Source organism: Giraffa tippelskirchi, chromosome 6 (assembly GCF_054371585.1).
Source record: "Giraffa tippelskirchi isolate mGirTip1 chromosome 6, T2T-mGirTip1v1.2.pri, whole genome shotgun sequence".
In the NCBI taxonomy this organism is placed as follows: domain Eukaryota; kingdom Metazoa; phylum Chordata; class Mammalia; order Artiodactyla; family Giraffidae; genus Giraffa; species Giraffa tippelskirchi.
In genome coordinates, this window is record NC_137280.1 from 17,785,405 (window position 1) to 17,813,246 (window position 27,842).

The 27,842-nt window shown below is 41.9% G+C and overlaps 1 protein-coding gene across 1 annotated transcript in view; it reads right to left on the reverse strand.

The window, feature by feature from the left end:
• The window catches only part of NCALD (neurocalcin delta), a 439,752-nt gene that overhangs the window by 196,533 nt on the left and 215,377 nt on the right, over nucleotides 1-27,842 (reverse strand). The window contains exon 3 of the mRNA XM_081503477.1: nucleotides 7,424-7,474. The gene's annotated coding sequence lies outside the window, so the exon portion shown is untranslated. The remainder of the gene's footprint in view (nucleotides 1-7,423; nucleotides 7,475-27,842) is intronic.

Here is a 27,842-nt window from a genome sequence, read left to right on the forward strand (position 1 = left end):
CAGACCCTGGCTTTGATGACCACACAGTCCAATGGAGGAGGGAGACTCAGAAGCAGACAGTTAAGAGAAGGGGTGAAGATATCTGCACCTCCACTCTATAATCACACTGGGCATGTGTTCCACTCAGACTTTTTCTACTCCCTAGCACATTGCTTCCAGGCCAAAAAATGCCTCTGCAGACCAACCAACCAGTGGATTAGGTATCAGTGGCTAAACAAGCACAGATACTGGACACTCACGTTCTCCTATGATGCAAGGAGGTCCTTCCAGGAAGCTCTCCTCCATACTCCCCCACCTCTATCATTGCCTTGATCAACACACCTCTTCTCAGCCTCAGATGCCTTGCTTGGACTTACACTCCTCCCTATCTTTAGTTATTATTATCATTGTCACCCATGCCATGCATATATACTATATGCCCCAAATGGCCCATACATTAACTCATTGAATTTTCATGACCTCCTTGGGCTTTGTTATCTTGAAATTATAAATGAAGGAAATGATCTCCAGAAAATTTCAGAAACTTGTGCAAGGCCACACAGCTGAAAAGTAGAAAAACTGAGATTTATAAACCAGAACTATGTGATCAGAAAGACTCTCAAACAGTACACTGGTGTGCTCCATAGGTACATGTGGTCCAATCGCCTGCTAGGTTGTATACACTATAAGAACAGAGATCAACATTTCTGTTCTTTTAACAGTCCCTAGTCTGGGTACACCTATAAACAAGCAGAGTAGGCATCTCCCTGTGTGGTGTTACTTAAGGGAGGCCAGACGAGGATGGGTTAAAAGTATCTTCACTGTTGCTTATCACAGTGCCTGAATTTCACCACTGGAGATATGTTACTTTGGATCTTGACATCTTTCTGGTTTTCAGGATTTCTCTATTAGACAAGCTGGCCCTAGCAAGTGTCATATTCAGCTGAGACCTCAGAGTCTCAGAGAATGAGCCACAGGAGAGATGCCTAGAAAGGAGCCTGGGATCTGAGAATGGCAAAGTGGTCCTGAGAGGAGAATGAGGGGTCCCAAAGTCTGGGGTGATTGTTTTGCTTGGTTCACCCTACCTCTGTAGCCCCCAGCACAGGGTGAGTCAAATGGAACATACGTTAAGTCTCCTGATTTGAGGAAATACTGCTCTGATCAGCTATTAAGAGTTGGAGGCATGGGGTATGGTGGCAGGTGGTCATCAAGTGCTCAGGACCCTAAGCACTGTGAAGACACAAAAGACAAGAAGGCAGAATCCTTGCCCTCAAAGAGCTAACAGTCTCTTTTGGAGAGAAAAAGTATCCATAGCAAAGAATGGGTAAATAAGACAAGACAGGAATGACTAAGAACAGAATCCACCTGTGATAGGAAACTCTGGGTAGGGAGAGCTCAGTGTGGGACGGGTGGAGTGGGCACCACACAAGGCCCCAAGGACAGTACTAAATAAAGAGATACAATGAATGAGCTGGTGAATGCCTGTCTTATGCCAAAAGAAGACCCAGATGATCATAACCAATTGCTACCTCAGTACTCCCGAACAAGGAAATCCAGCTTGTATTTGATCACCATAATGCAAAATGATGTTAAGATGGTCTAGAAACAAAACAGATATAATGTACAGAGATATTATTTAGAAAATATTCTACTTCAAGTTAAACTCAGGTCTTTTGATCAAAAGATCTAATGGTTGCTTCATTCATATTACTAAAAAATTCAGAATTTCAGTAATAAGTGAAAGTACCAGATTTATATATTATGATAAATGGTAAATAAATCTGAAATCACATGGCAAGGCTAAATCCCTCTAAAATTGGGAGAAAGAGATCTGATGATCACCACAGGCTAACAACATTGGCAAATTCCAAGACCTTCCTCTAGCTTCAGCTCTGATAAGAATGCTTTATCCTATGACCTTCCAGTCAAAGACAAATGTTCTTCTTCTGAGCGTTCCTTTAATACTTCCTTATTTTGTGTAGTATTTTTTAAAAAGGTTCCTTTATTTAATTCCTACAAAGAAAACAACTCCAAGGGAGAAAGGAAGGAAGAAAGCAAGCACGCCTTGACCTTTATTTGCTAAATGAGTTATTTTCCCAATAGCTACAAGTGATTATGTTCTCACCATTCTGAATAACAACTCTTTGTACCCCTTGGCATAGGAGAACCAACAGCTACAGCCTAAGGGGTGGTTGTGAGTGAGCAGAAAAAAGAAACACAGGCAGAAAGAGACTTGAAAAGGAGGTGAAGGGTGGGGGAGGAGCCACAGGAAATCATTTCTCTTTTGAGTTTCTTAGTTAAATTATTGCAATACATATTTTCATGTCACCTTGGCTGCTAATGAGCTTCGTTGCCTGTTTATCTGAGACATAAACAGCAAAGGTCTCTGGTTCAGTCCACTAATAGGTTTGCATTAACCTCCATGGAGGTGCACAGACAGTCATCCTATTATCCAAACCCACAATTTGGATGCAGGGTCTAACAAAGGATGCTTGTGCTTTATTTCTAGATGCAAGCAGCAGCTTGGCAAATGTAGTTCCAATGGCTAAATACTAGGATTTCTGGGACATTTTGGTGTTACAAGAAGCTATCAGAAAAAAAAAAAATGAGTTCCTAAAAATCTGGATGGTGATTATACAGCTGGAGCCAAATGACAATAGCAGAATTTCTGTATTTAATATTTTATAAGAAAAGGATTTAGAACCCATAAAAAGAAATCAGTGAAAATGGGTATTTAATACATTTAAAATATACAAATATCTAAGCATCATGGAAAATGTAAAAATTATAAATTAAACAGTTGTTGTTCAGTCACTCAGTGGTGCGCAACTTTTTGCAACCCAATGGACTGCAACACACCAGGCCTCCCTGTCCCTCACCATCTCCCGAAGTTTGCCCAAGGTCATGCCCATTGCATCAGCGATGCCATCCAACCATCTTATCCTCTGATGTCTTCTTCTCCTCTTCTCCTGATTGATTAATTTTTTCATAAGGTAAATTATATAGTACAATCCTATTAATAATTATTAGTAGGCAGAACTTAAAAACGTAAGCATTAAGAAACTAAACAGTCTCAAAAATGAAGAAAATTAAGTCATGAAATGTTGAAAATGAGATCATATTTTTGGACTTTCATAATGAGAGTTCTCAAAGCACATAAATGTTGTTGCCACTGAGGACATATTTTTATGCAAATTTTTTCACTGCTAAGGAAAAAAAAAAAAACAACTACCCCAATTAGGAAAATAGAGATGTATTTATGAGCTATCTCCAAATATTTTTCTCTGACTCCTTCATCTTCAAATACTCCTCAAAACTTAGAACTATTCCTCCAAGTTAAACATAATGTTGTGTATTTGTAGGGGGAAGTGAAATTTATTTAGTTACCTCAAGGTGTAGTTTACTTGAAGGCAAGAAGCAAGCATTTCTGATTTGTTCTCTTATTTAGTTTGCTCATATATGCCCAGCTGCCTGTGTATGTTTCAAAACTCTCCAGTTGTAGTGGACACACCCTAAAGTGACTGCAGTGAGTGCAGTCACTAGGATAATCCTTTCCCCTTGAGTCCAAGCAAAACCTATACTCCCAGCCTGACTTGCTCCCAGCCAACAGAACACTGCAAAGCCATAGGGGATAGTCACTCCCTGATTAGGTTACATAATGCAAGTCTCTGTCCTAACAGACTGGAGTCCAAGATCCTCCTGCTGGTTTTGAAGTGAGTAGCCATGTTGTGACAGGGCCCGTGAGAGGCAAACGGCCCACGCCCAGGAACCTTGCATGATACCTGGGAGATGAAAGCACCCCAGGTGCCAGCCAGCAAGAAAACAAGGGACCTCAGTCCTACCACCTCAAGTGAATCCCACCAACAACCACATGAACCAAGAAGAAAAAAAAAAAACAACAAGCTTCTAAAAGGAACACAGCCTACTTGTTGCGGAAAAGAGAGTGGGGTACAAGAGGACGGTCACATCCCAGGTCACATCTGAGTCCCTGGGAGGGCTGCCAAGTGTGAGCTCTTGGCTTCACGCAGGCCATCTCATAAGGCAAGAGACGGCAAGGCGTGGGGTTATCCGTTTTTATAGGGGCGGGTATTTCTTAGGCTAATGAGTGGGAGGAGTATTCCAGCTATTTGGGGGAAGGGGCGGGGATTTCCAAGAATTGGGTCCCTGTCTCCTTTTTGGCCTTTATGGTTGGCCTTGGAATAAGCGTGGCGCCTGTGGGTGTGTCATCTAGCGTGCTGACGTGGAAGAGTGGACGTTGACTTGTCCGCCATCTTGGACCTATTTGGTTCTATTCAGTTTATGCTGTGTTCTTGGGTTATGTCGTTCCTTTAATGGTTGCGACCTGCCCCCTTCTTGTCTCATGGCCAACATCTTGATTATAACCTTACGAGACCCAGCTAAGATACACTCAGATTCTCGATCCATAGAAACTGTGGTAAAGGAATTACATATTGTTTCAAACCACTAAATTTGTGGTGATTTGTTATGCTACAATATATAACTAATGCACATATGATAATCTACTTCAAACTCCAATAACAATTATTCTCACAAAAAAGGTTTGTGTTGTTAGTGCTCCATCCATTCGAGGAGAGAATATAACTGAATGCTTTATAAATGTGTACATCTCTATTTTAATTCAAAACTTTAATGCAGAATATAATTCTCCATGTATGAGTCTCAAAAGATAAATTAGTTGAATTCAGCATTTTTAAAAATACCATTATCTTGGTACTTGAAAATTGAAGAGTATGCCCTCCCAAATCACTTCATTATTTTTTTAAAATAAAGATTTCATTTTTTAAAGTTAGAAGTACAAAATTATTGTGAAGCTAATAAGAATTACTGTATACCCCACTCCTAGTTTCCACTGTTATTATATCTTATATTGGGATGGTATATTTTTCACAATTAGTGAATAAATATTGAAAATTATTATTAACTAATAATAGCTTCCTTGGTGGCTCAGACGGTAAAGCATCTGCCTGCAATGCAGGAGACCTGGATTTGATCCCTGGGTTGGGAAGATCCCCTGGAGAAGGAAATGGCAACCCACTCCAGTACTCTTGCCTGGAAAATCCCACGGATGGAGGAGCCTGGTAGGCTATAGTCCATGGGGTCGAAAAGAGTCAGACATGACTGAGTGACTTCACCTTCTCTCACTTTCATTATTAACTAAACTTTATTCACATTTCTTTAGTCTCTGCGTAATGTCCTTTCTCTGTTCCAGGATTCCACCTAAGATACCCCCTTACAGTTAGCTTTCCAGCTTCCTTAGACTTCTCTTAGCTGTGACAGTTTCTCAAACTTTCTTTGTTTTTGATGAGCTTGGCAGTTTTGAAGGAGACTGGCCAAATGTTTTGTAGAATGAACCTCTACTGAAAATTGTCTTGTGTTTTTCTCATGATTAGACTGGGGGGTAATATGTTTTGAGAGGAAGATCACAGAGGTCAAGTGCCATTCTCATCACATCACGTGAAGGATACCTACTATTATGATACATCACTGTTAATGTTACCTTGATTTCCTGGCTTGAGGTAGTGTTTGTCAAGTTTCTCTATTGTAAACTGCTGTTGTTTAGTCACTAAATCATGTCTCACTCTTTTGTGACCTCATGAACTTGTAGCCTTCCAGGTTTCTCTGTCCATGAGACTTCCCAGGCAAGAATACTGGAGTGGGTAGCCATTTCCTACCCAGGGGATCTTCCCAACCCAGGGATTGAACCTGCATCTCTTGGCAAGTTGGTAGGCAGATTCTTTACCACTGAGCTACCTGGGAAGCCCCTACTGTAAGTTACTCTTTTTTAAAAACTTATTGTTTCTATACTGTACTCTTTGGAAGAAAAAAACTGTGTGTAGCTCCATGCAGAGTTATGCTTTATCTCCTAGAAAACAGAGTATCTATATACACTATTTGGAGAGATTTGTCTATTTTCCTCATATATTTATCCAATCATTTATTTACACCAGAATAGATAGTTATCAGATTTGGGTTATACCTCAATACTGCTTATTTATTTTGTGGCTCAAACTGTTCCCGTTTTGGCCATTGGGAGTACTTTAAGTTGGCTCCTACCCCACTCCAGGACTCTTGCCTGAAAATTCCCATGGACGGAGGGGCCTGGTGGGCTGCAGTCCATGGGGTCGCCGAGAGTCGGACATGACTGACCGACTTCACTTTCACTTTTCACTTTCATGCATTGGAGAAGGAAATGGCAACCCACTCCAGTATTCTTGCCTGGAGAATCCGAGGGACGGGGGAGCCTGATGGGCTGCTGTCTATGGGGTCGCACAGAGTCGGACACGACTGAAGCGACTTAGCAGGATAACCTTTCCACACACATTGTGTCATAGTCACCTTTATGAGATTTTGGTTTTGTTTTCATCTTTTTTCTTTTAGCGCTTCCTTACTTTCTGGCACTATAAGATAATCCAGGCTCTTTCTGCATATTTCTTGCCCCAGCCCTCAGTCATTTCTCTGATTCTTTTTATGGGAAAATAATATTGAAACAAAGATTTGAGTGGCGGGTATATTTATTGCTCCTAGGGCATCACTGCTTCTAAGGTCAAACCAGCTTTTCAATCTCTAAATCTGGAACCTCGGAATATCCCTATATGCTTAATATATTTTAATTTATTCAACAAATATTTTATAAAGATTACTATTATGCCAGGTGTTAATTTAACACTTTATAAATATTTATAATAAACTTGTAATATTTATAAAAACCTTGAGGTTCTTATAATAACCTCATAACAACAAAAGAGGTAGTATTATAAACCCCACTCTATGAATGGAAAACCCCGGGCCCTGAACAGTTTGGACCTGTGCCCAAAGTCACACAGCTGGCAGGGACAGGATCCGAACCCAGCATCTGGCTCCAGCTTTAGGGCACTAACCAGTGCACCACACTGCCTCACACTGCTGAGGACCTCACAGAGCATAAAAGGTGATGAATTAATTAATCCATCAGTCCATTCTCCTGCCAGTTTCTATCATGTGCCCATTAGGTGCTAAACTCTCTGCTAGATGTTAACTGGTGCTGAAAGCCATCTGAGATACTTCTTGAGCTATGGCACAATTTAAATCGGAAGAAGAGGCTGTTGTTATGTGCCCCTTGATAGGATTCTGGCAGCTGCCTGTGATGAAGATGGTACATAAAAACCACTCCACTTGGTGGCTGCAAATACACTTTATTATGCTACAGGCAGTAGTTAAGGGTGATAAGCAGTACTTTTTGTAATTTAATTTCTATCCATTTCTATCCTATTCACAAAGTTTAAAGAGGAGGTTTATTATCTTTCCTATATATGAAACTCCCATTTATTATACTACTATTCACTGATAAAATATTTGAATGAAACTGTTTCTGGTGAAAACCACTGAACAAAACTGATATTTCCATCAACAACTGATTGAAACAAAGTTTAAAATGTACACTTACTTGATTACTGTTGCTAATGGGTGGTGCCAAGGGACCAAAGCTTGAGGTGATCTAAAAGAAAACACACAAAATAACTATGTTGATTGAAAAAAAAATTAAAGGATTTTTTAAAGGTGATTTGTCCCCACGTATTTAGTAGACAAGGCTTCCCAGGTGACTCAGTGGTAAAGAATCCACCTGCCAAAGCAGGAGACTTTGGTTCAAACCCTGGGTGGGGAAGATACCCTGGAGAAGGAAATGGCAAACGGCTCCAGTATCGTTGCCTGGAGAATCCCATGGACAGAGGAGCCAGGCGGGCTACAGTCCATGGGGAAGGGAGTCCATGTAGTGGAGGGGATCTCCAGAAGGGACTTGCCTAGAAAAGGCAGCAGAGGCTAACACAACGGGGAGTCTGTCACTGACCTCTTGATATTTATAAACCCCTTGGCAGAGAATACAAATCCAAGGGAAGGGACGGTCAGGGACACAAGTCTTCCCTTTTCGTTCAGTTCACAGCAGGCATCAAATGAGCCCCGTTTTAGACGTACCAAAGTTCAGGTACATTCCAAAAAGAATTAGCAGACACAGTGTCATCATGTAACAAAAAGAAATCACAATAAGTAGACAGTAATTCAGACTATTGTGCCAAATATCTAACCAATAGTGTATTGGTTAGATTCATAGTTCAGAAGAAATGAATGATCAAAGGTGTTAGTTAGCCTGGACGAGGTTGTAGCAGAAAAAGCCTGATTGAGAAGGCTTGGAGTAAGGGGGGTGGTGGCGTGTGGTCTAGTGAACCCCATTGCCAATGGACACAAGAGAGGGGTGGTCTCTCAGATTTTGTTTCTCTCATTTATAACCTCTCTTTGAGAAAAAGTGGATTTTAGAACCCCTGTGAGCACTGGTCCAAACAATCTAATTAGCCTTCCACTACAGTTTCAAAACGATCAACAGGGTCAAAGCCCTCTTGGGAGATGTGTAAAAAGAAAGAAAAAATATGTCAACTCATATAATTTAATCCTTAAATATCAGAATGTTACTTTCATTAGAAATAAATACGAAGAAATGCACAATTTGGGATTTTTAAAAATCCTCCTTTTATTAAAAACATCTATTGGAGTAATTCAAGAAGAAAAGGTGTTCCAACGGACATGTTAGGAAAAAATGTAATATTTCACCAATTTCTATATATTTGTTGATGTACTTTTCATTCCAATCCCAAAGAAAGGAAATGCCAAAGAATGCTCAAACTACCACACAACTGCACTCATCTCACACACTAGTAAAGTAATGCTCAAAATTCTCCAAGCCAGGCTTCAGCAATACGTGAACCATAAACTTCCAGATGTTCAAGCTGCTTTTAGAAAAGGCAGAGGAACCAGAGGTCAAATTGCCAACATCTGATGGATCATTGAAAACGCAAGAGAGTTCCAGAAAAACATCTATTTCTGCTTTATTGACTATGCCAAAGCCTTTGACTCTGTGGATCACAACAAACTGTGGAAAATTCTGAAAGAGATGGGAATACCAGACCACCTGACTTGCCTCTTGAGAAACCTGTATGCAGGTCAGGAAGCAACAGTTAGAACTGGACATGGAACAACAGACTGATTCCAAACAGGAAAAGGAGTACGTCAAGGCTGTATATTGTCACCCTGCTTATTTAACTTATATGCAGAGTACATCGTGAGAAACGCTGGGCTGGAGGAAGCACAAGCTGGAATCAAGATTGCCAGGAGAAATATCAATAACCTCAGATATGCAGATAACACCACCCTTATGGCAGAAAGTGAAGAAGAACTAAAGAGCCTCTTGATGAAAGTGAAAGAGGAGTGAAAAAGTTGGCTTAAAGCTCAACATTCAGAAAACTAAGGTCATGGCAACCAGTCCCATCACTTCATGGCAAATAGATAGGGAAAAAATGGAAACAGAGACAGACTTTATTTCAGGGGGCTCCAAAATCACTGCAGATGGTGACTGCAGCCATGAAATTAAAAGATGCTTACTCCTTGGAAGGAAAGTTATGACCAACCTAGACAGCATATTAAAAAGCAGAGACATTACTTTGCCAACAAAGGTCCATCTAATCAAAGCTATGGTTTTTCCAGTAGTCATGTGAGATGTCATGTAGTCATGTGAGAGAGTCATGTAGGGTGTGAGAGTTGGACTATAAAGAAAGCTGAGTGCCAAAGAATTGATGCCTTTGAACTGTGGTATTGGAGAAGACTCTTGAGAGTCCCTTGGACTGCAAGGAGATCCAGCCAGTCCATCCTAAAGGAGATCAGTCCTGGGTGTTCATTAGAAGGACTGATGTTGAAGCTGAAACTCCAATACTTTGGCCACCTGATGCGAAGAACTGACTCACTGGAAAAGACTCTGATGCTGGGAAAGATTGAAGGCAGGAGGAGAAGGGGACAACAGAGGATGAGATGGTTGGATGGCATCACCGACTCAATGGAGATGAGTTTGAGTAAACTCTGGGAGTTGGTGATGGACAGGGACACCTGGCATGCTGTGGTCCATGGGGTCACAAAGAGTCAGACATGACTGAGCAACTGAATTGTACTGAACTGATCATCTCAAAAGGTATCTCAGTCAATAAACCAAAGACTTATATTCCTCCAAGCATTTACCAGGGAACTGAATACAGTTAGACCAGAACTATGAACTTTACCAAAGAATTAATAAATTTGCCCCTCTGAACATAAATAGAAGCAATATATTTCAGTGGTAAGGAAATACTGAACCTCTGGATATCCCACAAACAATAGTTACTATGCTAGTTCTGACAATATAAGAATTCTGATCTAAGACAGATTCTTAATTTTTTTCTTACCGTAATAACCTGTACGTTTTAATGATACAAATTATTACATAAAATATGGGATTCCCTGGTGGCTCAGATGGTAAAGAATCTGTCTGCAATGCAGCAGACCTGGGTTCTATCCCTGAGTTGGGAAGATTCCCTGGAGGAGGGCATGGCAACCCACTCCAGTACTCTTGCCTAGAGAATCCCCATAGACAGAGGAGCCTGGTGGGCTACAGTCTGTGGGGTCGCAAAGACTTGGACATGACTGAGCAACTAAGCACAGCATAAAAGATACTTTGACATAATATAATGCAATTTTTCCAGGCATGACTTTTTAAAAACTGAAACAAAAAAATCTATGAAACGGTTTTTGTATATTTTCCTTTATCTCATAGTTACTTTGTTGACATATAAGCACATTACACTTTGAGAAGTGATATTTTTGGCTTTTTCATTGTTAAGATGTGAATTAAGTCAAGTGAATTCACAGGGTTTTACATGTTAAAATATATCGGGTTGGCCAAAAAGTTTGTTTGGGTTTTTCCGTAACAAACTTTTTGGCCAACCCAATACATAGCTAACTCTGTTTCAGAGCTTTAAATTTTACTGAAAACAAAACAAAACAAAACACAGATGCTGAGTTAAAGTAGCAAGATGAATAAATAAGCAGCTTGCCAGAAATAGGACCCCTGAGGCTTCCTCTTGTGTCAGAGCAGACAGGCCTTTAAAAACCAAGCCTATCTCTGGCACCCAAGTCAAGGGGATGGATGAGACCAGGAGAAGAGCACAGCGCCTGAGAGGTATCAGAGCTCTCTGTTCTCTGTGCCACTGGACAGGCGTCACTGATCTGCTCACAGAAGCATACTGAAACAGCCTCTTACCTAGTTTTTCTCAGAGATGGATTAAAAAAACAAAAAAGATGGAGGTGAGGGGAGGAGGGAGGACACATGGGAAAGCAGGTGTAAAGAATCCACAGGATATATATATACATATATATAGGTATTTATATAACAGCTACTTTCATTGAAACTGAGATGGAAGACAAAGTTTGCAGATTACATGCATATCTTGCTAATTCAAATAATCATGTCAGGGAGACAAGAGGATAAGGTAGAAAGAACACAGGTGTAGGAGTCAGGAATCCTAGGGTCTAACCCCAGTATGGCCATTAGTTAGCAGTGGGCTAACTTTGGGGCACTCATCTGCTATCACTAGATCGTGATACTTGGGGAATTTGTGTAATCACAATAAAATCCCTTTTGATATCCATTTCAAGTTGGTTCGTTTCCTTCAAGATCTCTATCAGGAAGTTTATGGCTTATGAACAAATAAATAGAGCCAGCCAAATCAGCTTTTTTAGAAGGCTGAAGTTAATCTTTTTTCAATAGTGATAGTGCTTAAAATAGTCACTGTATATATTTTGGCATGCATACTCAAACTTCAAGGTCTATGATATGAAAAGTCTGAGAACATTTGGATAAAAACTGCTTTGAAAGTTTTTAATGTTATATAAATATACTGTACAGTTACAACACAATTTAACCATTATTTCTAACTACCTGATCATACCATTTATCCATGTTAACGATGAAAGATATGGTTTCTGCTGTCAGTTTTTGTATCTAATTTTTTATCCAAAACATCACATTTTCATTGAGTGGTATTCTGACAAGTATTTATAAATAGAATCAAACAGCTTTTTATATTTCATTTTAATTTGACTTAGTAAGTCTGGTAACTTGAATTTCAAAATCCAACCCTGACTTTCCTCTGGAAGCGAAAAAGACTGAGTGTTTATTCATCTGGAAAAAAGCATACCATGCTCCAAAACATAATTAAACTGAAACAGATGATATTCATCCTCTCAGGGGCATTTAGCATAAGCTAAATATATTCACAGCACAGCTGACCATTTATAAACACAGCTACCATCGCAACCAGGGAGCTGTGTCAGGGGCAGTGCGTCCATTGGTCTGGAGTACAAAGGCATGAATCCTGCTAGAGTGGAGGCCACGTCGGAACATCTTGCATTAACACTGCTCTACTTCATACAAATGTTTAATAAAAATATTTTAAAGCACTTCATTGTCTTGTCCTCTACTTTTAGACCGGGTACTTAACTGAGGATTAATTTAGTTCTTTCCATGTTAGGACATTAAGTATGGAGGGAGCAGATTTAATAGGAGTGCAGTTTCCCTTAGAGGACCATTGCCATCGCCCCTGTGTCTCACAGCACAGTCTCACTAGGGCTGGGTGCTCTCCTGAGCTTCCTCCAAACACCACACGTCATTCGGATGCCATGACTCTGGGACTCAAGTTGTGAGGAACAGATGTTTTTCTCCTTTCTTTCTCAGACCTGGTCTTACATTCAGAAAGCATGTTTTGAGAAAATAAAAACTATAACACAAAGAAACCAACTTGATTCCAAGAAGAGAGATCCACTAAATAGGGATTAAAGAAATGTCTTATTCAAGGACTTCCCAGGTGGTCCAATGGTTAAGAACCTGCCTTCTAGTGCAGGGGATGTGGGTTCGATCCCTGGTTGGGGAACTAAGATCTCACATGCAACTAAGCCCGCACACAGAAACAAAGACCCGGGACAGCCAAAAAAAAGAAAAGTTTTTTTTTTTTTTTCATAAATTTATTTATTTTAGTTGGGGGCTAATTACTTTACAATATTGTAGTAGTTTTTGCCATACATTGACATGAATCAGCCATGGGTTTACATGTGTTCCCCTTCCTGGACCCCCCTCCCACCTCCCTCCCCATCCCATCCCTCTGGGTCATCCCATTGCCCCAGCCCTGAGCATTTGTCTCATGCATCGAACATGGAATGGTGTTCTGTTTCACATATGATAATATACATGTTTCAATGCTATTCTCTCAGAATGTCCCACCCTCACCTTCTCCCTCAGAGTCCATAAGACTGTACTATGCATCTGTGTCTCTTATTCTGTCTCGCATATAGGGTTATCGTTACCATCTTTCAAATTCCATATATATGCATTAGTATACTGTATTGGTGTTTTTCTTTCTGGCTTACTTCACTCTGTATAATGGGCTCCAGTTTTCAGCCAGTTGGTCAGTCAACAACAGAGAACCGACAAGGGCAGGAATTTCAGGTCCCCTGTCATGCCCCACTTGGGAGAATGGCTGGCTGGTTCACAGCAGAAACATACAGTCATCCGACAGCCACACCATAAGGGGTGTGCTTATCCATTCATTCAACAAGCTCTAACTCAACACCCTCAGTGAGGCCAAGGCTAGCCCTAGAAATGAATGACATGCCTTCACCCCTGAGGTGCTCGCTGCTAGGTGGGGAAGCCAGCTAGTCACTTATGACAGACAAGTAAGCAAATAAAATAATCAAGATGTGAGCAGATGAATGACAGACTCGTATAAACTTGGCTAACTCATCAGAGCAACGCTTTGGCACACACCTCACTCCTTCCTTTCCCTGTCTTATGGTTGTTCTCATTAGTGATTTGTCACTAGCCCTATTGCCACTGGATGGCATCTATCTGTCGTTGATGTTTGGTTGTCTGCCTCCCCCCAAGCCAACTCAAATAAGTCCTTGAGGGCATGGGATTTCTGTGGCTTACGGAAGTAAATCAGCCCCCAGAACAAAACCTGACACCAGCAGTTGTTCAATAAATATTTGCTTACTAAATGAATGTATGAGTGAATAAACATGGCAGAAGTTAACTCAAAAAAAGGGGGAATGATTGTCTAGAAAGATGGGAGGAAACGAGGTTGAGTTCTTATAAAAGGCAATTAAATTTTGACAAAGAAGAAGTTGAAAAGTCAGTTGAGAGAAACTGGCTTAGCAGGTCCTCAGAAACACCCACAATAGATCTACGGAGAACAGAAGTTTTGCCGGCTTTGATGGGGCAGCCCGCCCCAGACTTCCTTCCACTCTTCTTACCACACGGGAGGGGTAGACCCAAGCGGGGCCATTGGATTCCCCCTTCCTGGGCATTCAGAGGCTGTGCCACTAGAAGCAGCAGCACCTCGGAAGATGGTTCACTTGTTTTTGTTTTGAAGACCCTCCGTTGCCCTGGTTCCCGCATTCCCCAAGGCCTCTTCCCTAAGTTCTATCAGCTATTTATATCCTCCCAATAAACTTTTTTTTCAGGCTCCAGTAATCTGTTTATTTCTGTTGATTACATCCAAAGCTCTCTATGACCACAGGGTCTGATTAAAGATAAATGTGGTTTGCAGGGCTTCTCAGTAAAGAATTTTCATTGAACAGTCATCCGGTGCAGGCACTGAGCTGAGCTCTTGATAGGAGTTATCCAACTTAATCACTAGACGTATCTCTATGAGTGCCTATTCCCACCTTAAAATAGGGACATTGAGGTTTGCAGGGCTTTCCAGGTGGCACTAGCGGTAAAGAACCCACCTGCCAGTGCAGGAGACATAAGAGACTTGAGTTGGATCCCTGGGTTGGAAAGATTCCCTGGAGGAGGGCATGGCAACCCACTCCAGTATTCTTGCCTGGATAATCCCATAGACAGAGGAGCCTGGCAGGCTACAGTCCATAGCATCTCAAACAGTCGGACACGACTGAAGCAACTTAGCATGCACAAGGTTTACAGATGTCGAGTAAAGTGTCTTAGCAATGACAGAGCCATCATTTGACTCCAAAGACTAAAACCTCAACCATTCCTCCCCTCTGTCCTCCTGGGAAACACAGGTTTCACTGTGTGATAAAGAACTGGAGATGCCCTGTGAGTCATGGTGGTTTAGGGAGGACTAGGGCCCAGGATCAGGTGGTGGTGGGTGTCCTCAGGGAATGCATAGACTTAAAGGAAGTGTGGCTGGTTTCCACAGTCATGATGCTGGGCTGCTCTCCCCCACATTCCAAACTGTGTTATGGGTTTTTTATCCGTATCATGCAAGGAAATCAGAACAGCTGGTTTCCCACTGAGAGCTGCTAAAACAGGCGCCTGGAACAGGTGGTTCCACTCTCTCTTCACATAACAGACACTGGCCCTCTTCTCCCCTCTGGCTTCCCCTTTCCTTCCAACGATTGCTGTTTTGTAGTCCTTGCCCACCAAGTGTCAGATCCCAGCCAGTGTATTTACCCTTAACTGTCGGTCCTCACCCTGCCATCCTCTGTCAGCCACCCATGCTCTGCTTCCCACCTCATTTTACCTTTTTACCAATTTATTATCAGTCATTCAGAAAATATGTGAGGATCTAAAGTCTTCAGGCTCTTTACCAGACACAGAGAGGGGCCAGTAAATAGGATAGAGCCCCTCATGGAGCACCCAGTTAGAGGGGGAAATGGACAGACGCGAGCTAACATAAGCATCATCTAACAAGTGCACTGTGTAAGTGAGATGGGCAGAGACGCTGTGTCTCTGTAGTCAGAGTCTTACAGAGAAGGGCCAGCATCAGAGGACGTGTCTGCTGAATGGAGAAGCAAAGGCTGGAAAGGAGACAACCTGACCCAGGGTTAGAAAAGGGCAGTTTAAGGAGAGGAACAGCTCATGCACAGGCCCAGAGTTGGGCAAGGGTTGGCACGTTCCAGGGCCTGAGCAGTGAGCAAGGGGCAGAGGGGCAGAGGGGAGCCAACCGAGGGAGTCAGGGCTCGATGAAAGCCTGGATTTTATTCTGAGTGCAACTTATTCTCCTACTACTCCCACAAGTAATGGATCTCCCATAAGAAAATACATCAAAGAAAATAAACCTTAAAAGAGGGAAATATTTTAATAAATATTTTCTTGTCTATTTAATGCCAAAGCAGCTGGCAAAGTGCTGCACTCCTGCAACACTGGGCTGCAAATTGAAGCCTGGAACCGACTAGAAAACGACTCTGCAAAAAGCCTCACACAGCAGCTGCTCTAGGAATCCTTAACAGAAATGAATTAAGAAACAGACAATCTCTTCAAGATCTTACGAGGTAGGTCTTGGATCTACCTTCACGTCCTCACATATTTCCTCATTTTATATGAGGAAAATGAAGCTCAGACAGGTCCGAAAGCTAATTAGGCGGAAGAACCAGGATGTATGATCAGGATTCTCTGGTCCCCAAATTCAGTCTTAACCATCTTGTCACACTTCCTCCAAATTCCATCAGTTTAATAAAATACCATGATGTTTGATCAACAATACTGAAGAATGATGTAAGCCTCCCATACCACAGGAGATTTTTACCAGATTCTGTTAAAAACAACAACTTAAAATACATACTTTGTTGGATGAGAATTTTTCACATTTTCTGTACTTTGTATTATCAAATGCTTGTGTTAACCACGTGAACATCAGTGATTTCATGTTGCTGCTCTCATGCACTTTGAAATATAAACATCTATTTGCTCCTAAAGGAAATGGGCCTATATTACAGACTCAGGACTCTGTGTTATTATTTTAGCTTTCTGTGTTTTATTCTTTTCCTCTCTTTATTCACTTATGAGACTTTATTTCTTGCAATTTTCAGTGTGGCTGCCTCTTGAAACTTTCCCCTGAACATCAACATGCTATTTGTTACTTACTTGGGATTCAGAAACCCGACAACTTAATTTGTTAGCATTCCTAGTAAAAGAAGAGTAAAGAGAAGCCAAGTGAGGAATATTAAACTCAAAAACACAGCACTGTGGAAGATAATGTGTCCTGGGGGCCTGACTTCAAAGGGCAGGTGTGCAGGGTATCCTCAGAGGAGGCCACGGAATGAGCTAGAACCGTGAGTAGAGGCCAGGCCGTGGAGGACACAGATTATCCAGAAGGTCCTTCCAAGATGGTAGTTTTTAACTCAGGGCACACTCTTCTATGGGAATAGCATTTTACATGGTGGTTCGGTTGTCAAACCATTCTATAAAATCTAACAATCTATTATACATATGAAACATTTCCCTCTTGATTACCTGAGGAATTGAAACAGGAGCAAGAAATCAGGAAGTCAGGTAAACATTGTAAAGTCATAGCCTCTAAAAGAAGGAGGAGGAGGAGAAAAAGAAACAGGAGGAAAGAAGGGAAGGAGGCGGGGAGGAAGGAAGGAAGGGGCGGGGGAGGGGAGCAAAGAGGGAGGCTGAGGAAAGAAGGGCAGGTCCGGGTTTGTGGCATTAGAAGCCCTTTCTTAAAAAAATACAAATGATGAATACAAAATTAAACATAAATGGGAATACTTTTTAGAATGATAAAAGTCATTATGGAAATTACAAATTTTAATAACTGAAAAATTGCTTATCATCATAATATACGTTTAGTAAGCAACTACCAGACACATGTATATATGGAAGTGACTGTAAACCACACAAATATATCTGACTAAGCCCAAACAAAATGTATCCCCAACTCAGCTTCCCCTTAGACTGATCCCCAAAATGCCTCTGGCTAGGCCAGCCCCTCTCCACATGAGAGTAAAGGCAATCTCAGTGGAAAGAGGCCGTGTTCTTAACCAACTGCTGTAGTCAAAATCTCTTTCTTCTGAAAAAATCTTACAGAAACATACGAGTATGCGAGCCCAGTGCTAGGGCACCTCAGGCATCTGAACTCAGGGCGGATCCTGCCGCGTTTCCCCTCCTCCATGTCGGCCCTATTCCCGTGATCAGAGGGTCCTCTGCCTCCCACATCAGCACAAAGGGGAAGCAGAAAAGAGTCCATGTTCCTGGTTTTAATAAGTCAGAAGTGCTCGGGTTCCCCGAGCCAGACTCCTCAAAACGTGCCACCTCCCACAAGACACACACGGGAAGCTGTGCTTCAGGACGATTAGCAACGTGGATGCTTCTGGAGTTTTCTGGAGTCTGGGCTCTGTGTCATTTCCCTGAGACAGTCATCAACAGAGCCACCACTGAACCACCTTTCTCAGCGCCTGCGGGGGGCGCGGGTGAGTGTGTCCCTCCACAGCCAGGACATCAAGCGCTCTGGCCGTGACTTCAACTTTTCCTGTTCCTGGGAAGTGCTGACAGGGCTACTCTGGCAGCCTCCATTTGCTTCTACTGCAAAGCTGGTGCAACTCCTTTTTTGGGTGTTTCGCCCCTGACTTTGCCTTCTGAACGAGACACTCCTTCTCAGTGTCATATAATCAGGAGCAGCCTGTGTCCCCAGCACCACTGTTTCTGGCATCACTGAACCTGAAACCAGCCTGGACCGTTCCATCGACTTTCTTTATGGGCCTCAGGGGTTAGCCACCCCACGGCAGATTCAGTATCATCTGTAGTCCCAGGATCAGTGAACAAGCGAATGTCCACCCCAAGCCAAAAAGGCCATTTACTCTCCGGTGGTGATTTGGACTTTACATGAGAACCTGGTTGATGACCTGGAGTGTCTGAGGTCCGGCTAAGAAGCCAGGACTCCTCTCTTAGGCTGTGCATCTGAAGTCAGAACCTCTACCAGAGAAATACCAAGGAAGCAGGGTCAGGGAGCAGAAAGAACTTTGGGCCAGGGACTTGAGTGAAATGTGTGTGACTGCATATCCTGAGCTGTGAAAGCCACAAACATCATTTGGCAAGAAACAGGGATATGCGTGACTGTATCTCATAACAGATGCCTCACATGACAATAACCTTCCTTTTCTTCCTATTTCTCTTCTATTTTTGTTGGTTTGATTGGTTAGTTTTTGCTGTCTCTTTCTTTTTCCTTTTTAGTACAACTCCTCTCATTTGTGGGTATAGGCATGACCCCAAAGCTATAGTTTTCCAGTAGTCATGAAGAAGGCAGAGCACCAAAGAATTGATGCTTTAGAATTGTGGTGCTGGAGAAGACTCTTGAGAGTCCCTTGGGCAGCAAGGAAATCAAACCAGTCAATCCTAAGGGAAATCAACCCTAAATACTCATTGGAAGGACTGATGCTAAAACTGAAGCTCCAGCACTTTGGCCATGTGATGTGAAGAGCCAGTTCATTGGAAAAGATCCTGATGCTGGGAGAGATTGAGGGCAGGATGAGAAGGGGGTGACAGAGGATGGAATGGTCGGATGGCATCATCGACTCGCTGGACATGAGTCTGAGCAAACTCTGGGAGATGGTGAAGGACAGGGAAGCCTGGCGTGCTGCAGTCCATGGGGTCGCAAAGAGTCTGGCACGACTGAGCAACTGAACAACAACAACAACACGCAGAATACCTCACATATCAATACACTGTCTCTTTTACTTCACATAAAGTCCTAAAAGTCACAAGGGCTTCCCTTGTGGCTCAGCTAGTAAAGAATCACCTGCAATGCAGGAGGACCTGGGTTCGATCCTTGGGTAGAGAAGATCCCCTGGAGAAGGGAAATGCTACCCACTCCAGTATTCTGGCCTGGAGAATTCCACGGACTGTATAGTCCATGGGGTCGCAAAGAGTTGGACATGACTGACTTTCACAAAGTCCTAGAAAGGAGGAACCGGTGTTTTTAGTTTACGCATTAGGGAATAGAGGCTTTGGGAGGTGACAGCTGTATTGACGAGTGTGACCCCATACCTGCCTTATTCACCACAGCCCAGGCCTGTTCTATAAGGAACACTCGGCATCTTTTTCTTGATAGACAGATGCACCAGAGGATGGAGTGTAGGGTCTTTCCTTGGCAACCATGTGTCACATCCTGCCCGCCCCTCTGCTTTCAGCCATAGCTGGAGAGCAAGTGGTAGCGATGCAGGCTCCTCTGGGGATAGCAGTGCCCTCCCAGGCCTCTCCCTGAGCATCTGCTGACTTTCTGTCTCCAGTCCTTTCCTGGTGCTGGGGACCTACAATCTGTAGGTGCAGCCAGGAAGCACTGCAGAGGAGTCCCCCCAGGACAGTTCTCAGCCAGGGGAGAGTAAGAGTGGGTGGCTGAACTTCCTGCAGTTCTCTTTATACAACCCCGGGAGGCATTCTACAGTAATCACATCCCCATTTGCCTGCTCAAAATCCTGCCTCAAAATTTGCTCCTGGGGCAAAACCAAACTAAGATATCTTCCAGTGATCCTCTTAATTACATTTGCCTTGTTAGCAGACCCTCTGATTCAATATACATGCATTTTATATGGCTGCCAAGCTTCTCAAATGAAGGCATTTCTTCCCTTTTTTTTTTTTGATTAACCAGTCATTTCCCTTAACCACAAATCCTTTGAAAGAAAAGGATGCAAGAGAAACAAGCATGCTGTAACGTCTCTCTCTTCCTTTCAGAGTCCTGAAGCCCAGTCTCAAAGTCCCATTAGGAGCAGAGCTCATCAGAGCTACTGACAATACCTTCTGCTCTGTTCAAGTGGGAAGCAGACACCTGAACATACAGTAATAAAACAAAACTTAAATGATGATAATCTGACAAGTTAATTACTTAGAAAATATAATTTTGCTCTCAGATACTTAGGCATAAATCAGAGGCAGTTCACATAAATGACTCTTCTACGGTTTATTGCTTTCACATAAAAAAAGCTTTAGAATGTCTCCCTTTGGCATTGTTAATTTTCTATTACCTAGAAACAGCATCAAGAGCACCAGCTTTCCTTCCATCACACACACACCCCCAACCTTCATACCTGCAGAAAATCAATGATTCTGGATCTCCTCCCATTACAAGTGGAGAGACTTTTGTTTGTGTCTCCCCTCTGATCCTGGACCACTGTTGTCAACTGAATAATGGCCCCTCGTGTGTGCTAAGTCGCTTTAGTCATGTCCAGCTCTGTGCGACACTATGGACTGTAGTCCGCCAGGCTCCTCTGTCCATGGGATTTCCCAGGCAAGAATACTGGAGTGGGTTGCCATGCCCTCCTCCAGGGGATCTTCCCAACCCAGGGATGGAACCCACATCTCCTGCAGTTGCTGCACTGCAGGCAGATTCTTTACAAGGAAGCCCAATGTCCCCTCAAATAGGTCCTAATTCCAGCACCCATGTCACCTTATATGGCAGAAGGAACATTGTTGATATGATTAAACTAAGGTTCTAGAGATGGGGAGATTATCCTGCATCATCCAGATAGGCCCAGTGTAATTACAAGGGTTCTTATAAGAGGAAGCAGGAGGGTCAGAGTCAAGGGAGAAGGCAGTGAAAGCAGAGACTGGAGTGACACTGTCAGGAGCTAAAGGAAAGCCAGCAGTCTCCAGGAGCTGAAAACAGCAAGGAAATGGATTCCCCACTCAGAGTCTCCAGAAGAAACTGGCCCTGCTGACATTTTGACTTCAGCCCACTGAACCTGATTTCAGACTTCTGACCTCCAGAACTATCAAGGAATCAATCTGTGTTGTTTTGAGTCTCTGAGCTAGTGGTGTTTTGTTACAGCCACCAGAGGAAACTGATACAACTGCCTTTTCATTCTGCCACTGCTTTTCTATACTGACCTCACCAGCACCCTTTTGCTCCCCTCCCTTAACCTGCATACGACATCCAAGTGAGGAATTAGAGAGTATTTCTTCCTCAATCAACCCTGAAAGATACGTCATGGGTATTGGAGACCTAACCCTGCACTTTGAGGACAAGAAACACTTACATACAAAAGGTAAGATGTACAGGAACAATTCAGTTAGGACAGCAACTGTTGTTTAGTTGCTAAGTTGTGTCTGACTCTTTGTGACCCCAAGGACTGTAGCCTGCCAGGCTCCTCTGTCCATGAGATTTCCCAGGCAAGAATACTGAAGTAGGTTGCCATTTGCTTCTCTAGGGGATCTTCCCAACCCAGGGATTGAACCCATGTCTCCTGCATGCAGGTGGATTCTTTACCCGCTGAGCCATCAGGGAAGCACTAGGACAGCAGTAAGGGCTACAGAAAAAGGATTTAGGCATCATGGGCATATAGATGATGACTGAAGTCAAACCACAGCTGGACCATATAAACATATGATAGTGTCCTTTGTAGAAACAGGAAGTGGATCAGAGGTTTAGTTTGCAAATGTCTACCAGAGATCCATAGAAAGTTAACAAGAGAAAATGTGGTCTGGAGTATAATTTTTGCAAATTTTTCTTGAGCTAAAATGCAATCTCAGATAGCTAATGAAGAGGAGTATGTCTCATTCAGATAAAAGCAAGCCTCAAAGAAAGCTCTTGAGTTCTGTAGCAGGCACAAAGATAAAAGTGCAGTCATAATTCCTACTGTCAAGGAGATCAGAGATAATTTCATTAAAATGTAATTAGTGACATGAAAATGGTGTTACCAAGTGTTATGGGAGCGGAGGGTACAGTTGGTCCAATGTACAGACTGAAGAAAACCCTACTGGAGGAAGTAATAACTAAGAGGAGTTTTGAAGGATGAAAAGGATAGGGAGAAAGAGGGGAACATTCATGGTGGAGGAAACAGCACAAATGAGTGGAAGTGATGTGAAGGTAGTTAAATGAGGAGGTGAGATACCCCAGGAAGATATTGCACAATGACAAAAGAAAAAAAAAGAGAAGCAAAGACAGAGCCTCGGAGAGGAGGAATGATTAGAGGGAAGGCAAAGGAAAAGAAGCCCACGAATTAGTTCAAAAAGAAAAAGAGGAGTAGGAGGGAAGTCTAGGGGAAAATTGCTGAGGATAGAGAGCTTTGGGTGGGTGGGAGTTGAGGAAGATGAGTGCTAAACGGACCAGAGGAGGCCAGGAGAGAATTTTCTCAGCAGATTCATTGGATGATGAGCATAAACACCAGATTGCAAGGGGGCTTTCAGGTAAATGGAAGTAACGAAGTAGACGTTGACGTGGCATGCTCGGCCTACAATTTCCAGTATCTTGGTTGAGACAGGAATGAGAACCATGCCTGCTTGTCAAAGTTTTAAACTTTGGAGACCAAAATAGGCTTTATAAGCTGCCACTAAAAAGAACAGATAAGATTTAAATACACAATGAGAAGATAAGAATCAACTTGGACCATCCTCCTCAGACTTGGGCAAGGCTAAAGTAAGTGGAAATATCACCATAAGAACAGTGGGGAAAGCTGACTGGGGAGAAGAAAAACATTTTAAAAGTATGAGACTATATATTTAAAAAACTGTCAAAGAAGCTTCAAATTAAAGATCCCAAAAAGAAATAAGGAGATCTGGAAGTAGATGAACTAGAGAAAAAAGTGGGAATATGTTAGGAAGGTGAAGACAAAGAAGTGGATTCTACATCAAAGGGGGAAAATTGATAAGTTAAACAAAATATTATGAAAACTACAGGGTAAAAAATATAAAAATAATAGAAGAAAATCACATCTTAATTGATAGTATGTCTGGAATGCAGACTAGTTTTAACGAGGCACGCTTTTATAAATCACACAGAAGCTACAGCACACAATGGTGAGTGTTACTAAGTAGGTTCTTAGTTCTGAAGAATTAAGACACAGTGACAACGCAGAAGACAGAGGAATATTTTTTAAAATCCCTAATGGTAAAGAATCTTTCTGCCAATGCAGGAGACATAAGAGACACAGGTTTGATCCCTGTGTTGGGAAGGTCCCCTGGAGGAGAGCATGACAACCCACTCCAATATTCTTGCTTGGAGAATCCCATAGACAGAGGAGTCTGGCAAGCTACAGTCAGTCCACGGGGTCACAAAGAGACATGACTGAAGCAACTTAGCACAGTTTCTTAGCACACTTTCAAATTTAGCAAGCATTTCCTAAGGACTGACTTAGGACAAAATCACATTTATATAATAATGTTAACTTAATAGCAATAAACAAAGAATGGAAAATTGAATTTAAGGATGTTAAAATGCTCTTTTCATGCAACTAAGTGGCCAGATAAGATGCTGATGTATCTAGTATAAAAGTGAAGAGTTTAAAATCCACAACAGAAAGCAAGTGATTAAAATGGTCAAGTCAAATAAAGAACAAGAGGAAAGGAGTCATTTGTGGTGTCAAGTGCTGTTGACAAGCCCAGGACAATGAACACTGAGAACTAATCATCCCAGTGAGAAGGACAGAGGTCGCTGGGGACCTTGACAATAGGTTTTGGTAGCTTTCTGGCTACACATATTTGGAAAATCTTGGGAAGAAAAGATCAAATTTATGGCATCAGGATGTGCAGGCAAGCAGAATGATCCAACTCAGTCTTGTCATTTCTAATCATTTCCTGATAGTAATTTCTTGGCTAAATAACAAAGAAATAATAGTCAAATTTGCAAGTGGCAATAGAAGCATGCAACAAGTAACTGAAGCATGAAAATGTCTAAATAATGATAATGACCCACAGTGTATCCTCAAGCCTGACGTGAAGGTCAGACCTTCAACTTGGGCTGAGCACAGGCACACAACCCCACCGACCCCTGGTAATTACCTGTGATCGCCCGTGTCTGTCTGGCCTTGCTAAAGGGCTGGGTCATGCTTGTATTCACTACTGAAAGTCAAATAAATAAATCTTTTTTAAAAATTTATTTTTTACTGAAGTAGAGTTGATTTATAACGCTGTGTTATTTTCGATGTACAGCAAAATGATTCCATTACCTATGTATATTTTATACAAGAATCTTTTTCAGATTCTTTTCCATTATAAGTTGTTAGAAGATATTAAACATAGCTCCCTGTGCTATACAGTAGGTCCTTGTTGATTTTTATATATAGTAATATATATATATGTTCATCTCAAACTCCTAATTTACACCTCCCTGTCTCCCCCTCCCCCTTTGGTAAGTTTGTTTTGCATGTCTGTGAGTCTATTTCTGTTTTCCAAATAAGTACATTTGTATCATATTTAGAATCCACATGTAAGTGATATCAAATGCTATCCGTCTTTCTCTGATTTACTTCACTTAGTATGATAATCTCTAAGTCCATCCATGTTGCTGCAAATGGCACTATTTCATTCTTTTTTATGGTTGAATAATATTTTTATTATTTATAATAAAGATTAATATTCTTTATTATTTATCAAATCCAGGTCCCCTGCCTTGCAGGAAGATTCTTTACTGCCTGCAATGCAGATGTCCTGGAGGAGGAAATGGCAACTCACTCCAGGATTCTTGCCTGGGAAATCTCATAGACCGAGGAGCCTGGTGGGCTACAATCCATGGGGTTGCAAAGAGTCAGATACGACTTAGAGACTAAACCACCACATACCTTCTTTACCCGTTTATCTGCTAATGGACAGTTAGGTTGCTTCCATGTTGTGGCTGTTTTAAACAATGCTGCTATGAACATTGAGGTGCATATACCTTTTCAAATAAGAATTTTCTCTGGATATATGTCCACAAGTGGGATTGTTGGATCATATCATATGGTAACTCTAATTTTAGTTTTTTAAAAAAACACTACACTGTTTCCCATAGTGAGTGCACCAATTTACATTCCCACCAACAGTTCCCTTTTCTCCACACCCTCTCCAGCATTTATTGTTTGCAGACCATTTGATGCTGGCCATTCTGACCAGTGTGCAATAATTAACTCTTGCTTTGTCCTTACTCACTCAAAGGATGGAGTACAACATGCAGGTGATGACATTATGATACACCTGGTTAAATCTGGTATCTACCAGTGCTGGGATCTGACAGGATTCCCAAGTAAAAGGAGAAAGAGCATTTTCACCACTAGACAAGTTTGTACCCTGATGCCAGAAGAAAAATTCTTCTGTAATTGCAAACTGGGTCATTGATTGGCTGTTAATAATTATTCAATGAATTAATGAAGGTATAGGAAAGAGGAATGCAACCATAGTACATATTAGTATAAGCCAATAAAGGTCTTTCCTACAATCTTGGTGAAGATGGACAGCACTTTACTTAATGTTCCACTTTTTCAGTGTTAGAGAAACATATAGATTCAGATTAATTGAAAGGAAAGCACATCTTAATTGATGAGATGTCTGAAATGCAGATAAGTTTTAAAGAAGGCATGCATTTGTAAATCACACAGAAGGTAATTGCACAGGAACCAGTGGCAAGCATTACTAAGTAGGTTGTCTCCCCAACCCTTTCAAATGACTTAGATAATGATTGTTTTTAATTAATTCTTTCCTTTTATTTGCAAATAAGAGTCTCTAAAAGTTTTAAGTAGCTTGACTTTTTCCCTCATCACCATTCTGGTTGAAAGAAAAATTTACTTAGCAAATCCCCTCTTCTTAGTAGAAAAGAAAAATAAATAAATAAATTCTGCTCAGCCCTGTCTGAACAGCTACACATTCTGATTCAATTAATGATTTTTTGGTAATAATCAAATTTCATATACTTATCAACATACAATCTGGCAGTTTCATTGCATCAGCAAACATGGCCAAGAGAAATTAACATTGTGGAATGCCTGCCATTTTCAAGGTAGTTTCCACTTGATGATGTCATTCAATCCTCATGACAATTCCACGAGGCACCTGTTATCCCCATTTTACTGATGCTGAAATTGAGATTTAGAATCTTGAAATGATGGCCTTATGATGAGACAGTTAGTAAGTGGCAGCAACCAACATGACTCTAAGTCAGTCTTACTTCAAAATCTATGGGGTCCATTCCAGGTGGCACTAGTGGTAAAGAACTCTCCTGTCAATGCATAAAATGTAAGAGACCAGGGTTCAATCCCTGGGTTGAGAAGATCCCTAGAGGAGGAGCTGGTAACCCACTCCACTATTCTTGCCTGGAGAATCCATGGATGGAGGAGCCTGGTGGGCTACAGTCCATGGGGTCGCAAAGAGGCAAACACAACTGAAGCAACTTACCATGCATGCATGCATGCATTCCTCATCACATTGTAAAATAAGATCTGATTCTCTGGGAGCTGACTCACTGTATAAAAGGAGCTTAGGAGAGTGGCAGTCAGCATGCATTTATTGCTGTCTTTCATCACAACATTCTTTTCAAAGGTGAAGTTCTACTCTGAACTCTTAACACATATCTTAAGGGCACTGGATTTCCTTTCATTTGCAATTTTGAGAGGAGTACCTGGGAGAATATTCTGGACTTGACATGTTGAGACAAACCTCAAATATTTTTAGAAAATTAATTATTAAGGCAGAGATCCAGGGACAATCGGTTGCCTTGGGTAGCAGTAGGAAAATATGGGGTTGGATATCAAGAAGCCCTTCCTGACAATAAGACAAGATAAACGCTGAGATGAACCAAGGAAATTTAGTGACACGCCTGGATGAAAATATAAAACAATCAGTAATCCATCATCTGTCAGAGGAAATGTGTATAGAGCAAAAGGATGATCCATTTGAAATGACCCTGACGTGCCCTTATCAAATGTTGACACTAACAGTTAAAATACAAATTGTCCTGTGTTCTTTTATGTGACGGTCAGTCAGGTGTCGCCACAAGAGGAGACATAGGGAAGGCCGAGGAAAACAAAAGTGTATTATATTCACAGGCCCTAAAAACAGGAGGCAGACCAGGTCATGCAGGGCCACATGGGGAAGTCTTGGGGTGGTCAGAAGGCAGAAAGCAAGAGAAAGAAGGACGTTTGGCCAGAGCCTTTATAGGGGTTTCCACAGGAAGTCAAGGCAGGGCAGAGTAAACAGTTTTAAGACTGGCGAGTTTGAATAATTCCTGTAGGCTGGGCTTTAGCCCTATATGGAGGTGGTCTCTTGCAGGCCCTGGGGTGACTTAGGGCAGGGAAATATCAGCTTGGTGTGGATCTGACTGATGGAGGTATAAAACGTTGGAAAGTTGTGTGTGTGTGGTTGTGCTCAGTCGTGTCTGACTTTCTATGACCCCGTGGACTGTAGCCTGCCAGGCTCCTCTGTCTGTGGAATTTTCCAGGCAAGAATACTGAAGTGGGTTGCCATTTCTGACTGGTTAGTTTTCATATCAAAGGTATGATCCCACAGAGCCCTTTGCTATCTCTAAGAACTGGCT